Below are 8,281 nucleotides of genomic sequence, written 5' to 3' on the forward strand. Positions count from 1 at the left end.
ATTCTGAGTTCCACCTTGGGAATGCTCATACTGATGGTGGCACCTGCCTAACCCAGTCAATGAGTCAGGCACTTGTTCCTCAGTACCCAACTCAGAAGATATCTGGGGAGGGTCTGACCTTTGTGGCTTTATTTATTTATTTATTTATTTTTTTGAGGAACTTGGTGATAGCTATCATGGTTTTGTGAGAAAACTTTAGAGGAAGCTCGCATGAATCCTAGGGACCCTTCAACCTCTGACATCACTCACTCAGCACCAGGTTAGATGTCACTTAGGCCCCAGCAGGGGCCCCCTGGAGATATGATGTGTAAAACAAGGTATCAAAGTCCACAGCCTGCCCCTGGGTGAGCCGCAGTCCTACAGGCCTTGTTTTCCCCAGATCTGTTTTTGTTCTGTTGCTTCCTTCTTCAGTTCTCTTCCCCACCAGCCAGGCGGTCATCTTCCTCCCAAAGCAGGACCTCAATCTTCTTCATCTCACTCACTGTTCCTGCATCTTCTTGTCTGCAGAACCAAGGAGGAGGAAGACTGAAGAAGTACACACAGTACTCCAAGCCAATGAACTTTGGCATGCCATGCAGAGTTTGCTAAGGTGGGTTGACTTCCTAGAAGAGAAAAGCAGAGAGAGCAATTTATTTTCTATTTTTTATTTTCAGTCGTGCAGCTGTATTCCAGCTTCGATGCTGTCAGAAACCTGACCTTGACTAGTCACTGATCATTAGAGTTCCTGATTTGTAAAACTAAAAACTCAGTGTCTTAAGGACCCTTGTTCCCCATTCCTTTCTCAGTCATTTCAGGCCACTCCCCTCAACTTCCCTGAGCTGGAATGAAGGCATTTTCACCTGGAGGAGCTTCTTAGAAATGGTTCTTACCTTCTCTGGTCAAGTCAACACTTCCATACATAAATAACACCTGCAAGTGCTCCACTAGGAGACAAAAGAGAAAGCAACAGGTAAATTAGGGCAAACAAGCTTCTGATCACCTTCTAGCTCTGGGTAGAGAAATGGTGATGATTTCCAATCTTGGCTGTTTCTAGAATTCATAAAGCAAAACAGGAAGGAAAGTGGGTGTGTAGCACCCCTGGTCAAACAAGAGTAAGCAGGCTTACTATTCCAGGGTAACATCTCTGAATTCTAGGTTCACATCCACCATCTGTTTCTATTCTTCATGAATTATCTGTTTATTCAGCCAAAGATTTGGAGAGGTGGATGAGCTACTGAGAGACTAGAAGAAATAGTATTGTTTAGGGCTCAGGCAATGGTCCTGAATTTCATTGTGGTTGTTCGAACTCCCCTTTGGAAAGAGTATTATTTGATTCTAGCAAGAGCCTTTCAGAAGCACATTTTATCACTGATCTTTCCCCCGGATTTGTTCCCACCTGCACTTATTCTTTTTCTCTCTCCACCCCAAGAAACTCAGTGAAAGGGCAGCCGGTGATAAGAACTCTTTCAAATTTTATTTATTCAACACAAGCACTCACTGAAACACCCCATCACCTCCGTCATAAAACTAAGACTTGTTAAAGAGTGAGGATGATTGTTTAATGTGTATAGACATGAGTAAAACTGTGGGCAGAAGTGACTTCTCAGTGATACAGATCTAAGTGGTCTGAGCTAAACACATGGAGGGATGGGGAACAGACATCACAGAGCGAGAGGAAATGTGCTAGGGACTGGAGGCCTACCTGAGGTTGGGGGAAGATTCTAACCCTGGAATCAAGATACAAGTCCTCATTTCTCACATGTGGGGGATTACGGCTTAACCTGTGATATAAGGGGACCTGGGGTCCACTGGCAGGATGTTCCACGTCACAAAGGAGCACCAAGATTGGGCATAAGGGCCTGGAGAGATTCTGTGGTAGATACCTGAGCAGGGTGTGGTGGGAGACTGAGAGGAAATTGAAGAGGCAGCAGCCAAGGGGGCCAAGAAAAGGCGACCCAGCTAGGGACAAGGCAGGGACTGAAGCCAAACATCACATTCTCTAGGTCACTGTTGGGCAATTCTGGGTCTACCTAGGCAGAGAATGTGAGGTCCCTCATCAGTCACTAAAATAACAGGAAATAGAGAGAAGGTGGGGTGTAGGGGGGGAGATTTTAGTTATTCTGCAACTCCTGACCATCTGTCCCCTTCCTGCCACTTGGCACAATTCCAGGACAAGGAACAAGGGACTGTCCCATATGTAGATCTCCATATACACTCAGATGGGGATGTCTGAACATATCACCTGTGCTTATTCAGCATAGGTGTACTAGAATATGCATGAAGCTCTGGGGAATAGGAACAGAGTATGTGGTGAATGGATGTGAGCTGAATGAAGGATCTAATTGCCTTTTCATAGAGTTCTACTCATACAGAGCCTCATGCTGTCACTGGGAGACAATTCCCACAGATGGCTCTCATTTGCCTTCCTTCTCTTCCTTCCCTTCTTCTGTCTCCAAGGTGCCACAAGGTCCAGGAATCATTTTGTTGTCTAGACTGAGCCATAAGTCCTTGCACACAGATCAGAGTGTACAAGGGAACCACCCTAACATAGGACTACCAGTGAGAGTTAATATTGAAATCACCACTCTTTGAGTTTGTGACCAAGACCATCTGTCCACTGTGGAGAGGGTTCTACTAAAGCATATTGAGAGGACACAAGTAGCCCTGAGCTTGGCATCACTTCAAAGTGTCACTGGGTTTCAGAATTTGTCAAGAAGGTACTGTTGGGTGGGTTAGTTGTCCACCTGTCCATATAGGCAAGTCAGGTTAGTCTTTCCAGGAGTCCATAAGCCCTGGATTATCTTCCTGCTCTGAACTACTCGGGCCTATGACCTCAACTGGACAGCTTGAGAATTAACTTCCTTGTCTGTAAAGTGGAACATTCATCCTGCCCTGTTAACTTTATAGGGCTGTTGTTAGGATTAAAGGTGATAATGGACATGAAAAGATTTTATACACTATAAAGTAAGGTAGGAATGCAAGGCACTTGCGTGATCAACGTTGTTTAGATGGGAGCATTTGAAACTCAAGAGTCTTAAGAGTTAGCTTTCTGAAAGGCGATAGAGCTGTCTCATCTCAAGCTGCATACCTTACAATGGAAGCACTAGCTTTGAGGCCAAAAACATGTGAGTTGTAAAGTCAGATTTGGTAGATTTCTGCTCGGGTGATCTTGGGCAAATAGTCCACCTGTCTGAAACCCAACTTCCTTGTCCACAAACTGAGCACAGTAATAGTTACTTCACCTTTGGCAAGAAACTCACCTTTCTTTGGCCTTTCATTGTCTGTTTGTGAATGTGTATAATAGTGCATAATGGCAGTTAACTTATATGCTTGTGGGAATTAGGCATGACAGGTGTACAGGGCACCTGGCCCCTGTTAAATGTACACTAATACATAACCTGTTTTGATCCCTTAGTCTTTGGAGACTCTCTTCTCTCCGAGAGCCCTTTCAGAGACCAGGTTAAATCCCATGAAATGGAAGTCCCATTCCATTTCAGAGGTGAACAGATCCAAACTTTGATTGTCATCACCTACACAGGTAACTTTCTCTAATACTCACTGTATATGTCTTACCTCATCTATCCTAAGGAGGATGTTTACATATGATCATAGGTAGAGGAGAAACTCTCAGCTTAATTAGATATATTTCCCTGATAGGTTCTTCAACCAGATCAACCCTATCCAAGCTCAAGAGGATATCCAAAGTCAACGGTTCTCAACCTTCCTAATGCTGGAACCACTTAATATAGTGTTTCATGTTGTGGTGACCCTCAGCCATAAAATTATTTTCGTCTCTACTTCACAGCTGTAACTTTGCTACTGTGATAAATTGTAAACATCTCTGTTTTTGAGGCTCTGTGAAAGGTTATTCATTCCCTCCAAAGTGATAGTGACCCACAGATTGAGAACTGCTGCCCCCAAGTAGTCTACTCCTTAAGCACCGGTCATTTACTGAAGTGTGGCCCAAGTGCTGCATTATTTCCTTTCCACACTTTGCAGTCAGTTCCATCAGTCTAGACTCATTGGTGATTGTGTGTGCTCATCTCTCTTCTTCTCATAGTGTACAGCAAATTACAGCACGAATGGCCTTCCTTCCTTTACCTGTTTCTTCCACTTTAAGGTCCTCTGAGGAAGAGCCAAACCACACTGTATTCTTATTTCTCTCCATTAGTGCCTTTGGTATAACGTTGAACTCTGGTTTGTGAAAAACAAACTGTGTCCCGGGGCTTACAAATCATTTAATATGTGTATTTACTTTCCAGGGTAAAGTGAGGCCAGTGTGGAAGAAAGAGACCAGAATGTGGCAAAACTAATGGGGAGAAGTGACCATGAGAATTGGGAGTGTTGGTCAATCCACAGCCCACATACAAAGAAGTGTCTGGCCATCTGTTCCTGAAAGATTTATTGTCTTGAGGTGAGCAGGGTGCAGCAGGTGGGATGGAGAGGGCGGGGCACGGGCAGTAAAGCCACCTGTGTCTCCAGATACTTCCATCTTTTCTGATGTGAGCCACCTCGTCACATGTGCCCCTACAGACCCATGACATGGTGGTAAGAAGTAAAGCTTGACTTATGGGGCTATGATTCAAGGACTCAGTTTTTTCCACAGAGGCAGAAGGGAATATTGAGAGTTCCACCAAAGGAAATGAAGTACAGAATATGGGGAGGGGAACACCCATAGAGAAGGGGAGAGGGAGGGGCTACGGGGATGTTGGCCCGGAAACTGGGAAAGGGAATAACAAACGAAATGTAAATAAGAAATACCCAAGTTAATAAAGATGAAAAAAGAAGTACAGAATAGCACTCCTTTACAATGACCTTCTCTGAAATTGCTTTATATGGGCAGAGAGGAGGGAAAATGAAAGCCTAGGAGCGGGCTGGAGTCTAAGGAGTGCCTAAGGAAGAGAAGCTGATCATCCACTGGGGGGTTATAGTTTTTGATCCTAGGTCTCAAGAAAGGCTTTGAAGGACACAACCATGTTCATTTCCCTGATATTTCTTTGATACTGCATTATTCTTATCCTTTGTAACCCTGAATTAGGAGGCAACTGGGAGCTAAGGAAGAACAGAGGGAATGAGAACAGACAGGGCCTGCACAGGCCAAGACGTTACAGTGCTACCTTGCATCATACAACCTTACCCTGCACGCTTTCACATGCACGCTGCTGTTTTGTCATCACAACTGTGCTGGGTTGACAAGTCAGAAATCAAGATGATCACTGACTTCTGTCCAAGTTCCCTTGGCTAATCCCATTAGCAGAACTCAGGGTTAGAATTAAGTCTAGTCTTGAGTATATGATTCCTAAAGGACTCAGGTCTACAGAGGACTCAATTTATAGGAACAAGGAAGGAAGCAATTGCTTCTTGAGATCACCTTAGATATGTCAAAGACCTACAGTGGTCACTGGCCAGAGAAATCCACAGTGGGACAAGGAGGTGGAGTCATGATGCTGTAGTGAAAATATCATCTCAGCCTCATAGTAGACTTCCATAGTAGCTGAGTGAGGAAGGTGTCAGGACTTTGGTTCCAGAAGGCAGAGAACGAAGGCAGTTTGATTGAATAAGATAGGTCCGTAAGAGTCTTAAGCAGAAGCCTTCTACCTGGCACTGCTTGGATAGAAGCAGACTCACATTCTATTTCCAGCTGCAGCTCAGCCTTGCATAAGCCTCCGCACCCTCAGGCCCAATTGGCTCTAATTGCCACCTCCTCAATCTTGGGATGACAAAGAAGACCTACAAGCAGAGTAAAGAAGGTGTGACTAGCCCTTCCCCAGGTGGCTCCTGTCTGGCTGCTATGCCAAGCAGAGAGAATGGGCCACAAGGCCTGAACCTCTCCCACCAGGGTGACTACTTATCACCTGGTCAAAGTGTTTCTTTTCTTGGACTGGTTTTCGCCCTTTCTTCATTACCTCTTAAGAAACAATCATCCCTGTAACAAAGAGGTAAATAATTTGTGACCCCCTACGTCATAGTGTTATCTCAGCTTTTCAAAGTGTTCCTGATAGGGCTAAAGAGCCAATGCTTGGCTTTTCTCTCCAGCTCCTTTTCTGCCCATGGTCTAGGACTAACCCACTCTACTCTGGTTCTTATTAAACCAGCTCCCCCTTCTGTATTTCTCCCTCATTGTTTCTTCATATCTTTCAATTCTAGTGTGTCATATTTTATCTTGCATTTCTCTAACTATGCCAAGCCCACTGGTGGTACTCTGATCCCTGGCCTCTTCTCCAAAGACTGAAGACAGAGTCATTCTTTAGGGACAGCTTGCACTTCTCACCAGAGTCTTGTCAAATCAATAACATACTTTGCAAGCATCTGAGAGGGAACATCATCTTAAGTTGATCGACACCTGTAGGAACGAAACAGAAACATTCTAATTCCTCCCCTGCCTCTGGCCTGCAGGACATGCAGGAGCAAGCACTTCCTGCATTCTCTCCGAAGGAACCAGGAAGGGGGCAAGGCAGGACGGGAAAATGGGAGTCACTTTCAGCCATACTGGGACAGTTCCTTAGGCAAGCACAGCAGGGTATGTTTTATTCCACCTTGCATCTCATCTGCCTCCACTGCTGTCTAGGGAGCCCATAAAGCAGGCTGTACAAGAACATCTTTCCTTGCTTTAACCCTTCAGGACACTTGTTACATCTGTAGAGCCTTACCAGATGTCCCTTTGTATTTGCTCTCCTCCTTTTGTGCCCTTGAATCCTCACTTGGAAATTAGTAGCTTGCCCAAATGTGCCTCACAGAGAGCATCACACATGGGTAGGTTCCAAAAGTTATGTCAAGACCTGCTGTAGGACACTTCTGACCAATATCTCTCACCTTTCTTCTTTTTCCTTTCTCCACTCCTTTAAATCCTTTATTTCTGCAGTTCTTTCTCTCTTTTTCCTCTTTTTTTCTCTCTTAAACATGTGTAGACATGCACAGAGAAGTATATTTAAGGGAACAACAAAATAAACAGTAGTAAGTTCATCATTTTAAAAAAATCCATTCAGGGGGCTGGGGATTTAGCTCAGTGGTAGAGCGCTTACCTAGGAAGCGCAAGGCCCTGGGTTCGGTCCCCAGCTCCGAAAAAAAGAACCAAAAAAAAAAAAACAAAAAAAAAAAAAAACAAAAAAAAAATCCATTCAGGATATTCCACTCTTGTTATGCATATCTTTATTATAACTTCACCCAAAGGCAAGAGATAAGAAAACAAAACAAAACAAAACAAAACAAAACAAAACTAGTTCATGTATTGGGGGAGGAAAACTTAAAAGAAGTCATCATTTATATATTCAGTTAATGAATATTTATTTCATAATGCATGGTACCAGAAATTGTACAAGGTCCTGAGAACACAAGAGTGAATAAAATGAATTTTGCCTCTGTGTCACTTATAGTCTAATAAGAAAAATAGATATTAAATAAGTGTAATAAAGTGTAAGAGAAAAATATAAGTTATCTGGAAACAAAATGGATGTGTTCTAATTTCCCTTGGGGTAAGGAATTAGACACACAGACACAAGACACATAGACACACACACATACACACACAAACACACATAGACACACACACACACACACACACACACAGACAGACACATGCCTGATTTTTAAAGTTTGAAGGAGAATGGATGCCAAGAGTAAGAAGATCTGTAAAGTCCTGTCAAGAGGGAGAAGTAGTATCCAGGAAATAAAAATAACTCATTTGATGAATTACATTAGAAAGGAGAGATGCCCATAGAAACTGCAAAAGTTTAAGCAAGGAACTGCTTTTCCAAAGACAATTATTTGTGACAGCAGTTATATTTCACAAACAAATTTTAGATATAGTGTAGACCAGGGACCTGATAGGACCAAGAACTCACGCAAACAGAGCAGTCAAGAATATAATCCTGTCATGGAGAAGTTAAGATGTTGGTAGCCTGTTTTAGGAATGGCAACAGTTTGAAGAATTGAAAACAAATTTTCATTGTTTTTTGTTTGTTTTGTTTTGTTTGTTTTGGTTTGGTTCTTTTGAGTTTTGAGTTTTGAAACAGGGTCTCAGTATGTAGCCCAGGCTAACTTTGGATATATTTTCTGGTGTCTCTGCCATTGTCTTCTGAGTTTGGGGACTATAGGTGTATACTATTACACTTGACTTTGGAAGGATATTTTCTAATGTTTCAACCATATGAAGTAGTATTTATAACATATCTATGATAAAAAGAAAGAATTGCTTTTCTAATATGCTATACTTTGATATTCCAAGCGAAACATATAGATACAAGTTCTTTGTCACATTGACAGTATCTCTGGAAGCATGCATACATTTTTTCCCTTTTTTTTT

Source organism: Rattus norvegicus, chromosome 4 (genome assembly GCF_021556685.1).
Source record: "Rattus norvegicus strain SHRSP/BbbUtx chromosome 4, alternate assembly SHRSP_T2T, whole genome shotgun sequence".
In the NCBI taxonomy this organism is placed as follows: domain Eukaryota; kingdom Metazoa; phylum Chordata; class Mammalia; order Rodentia; family Muridae; genus Rattus; species Rattus norvegicus.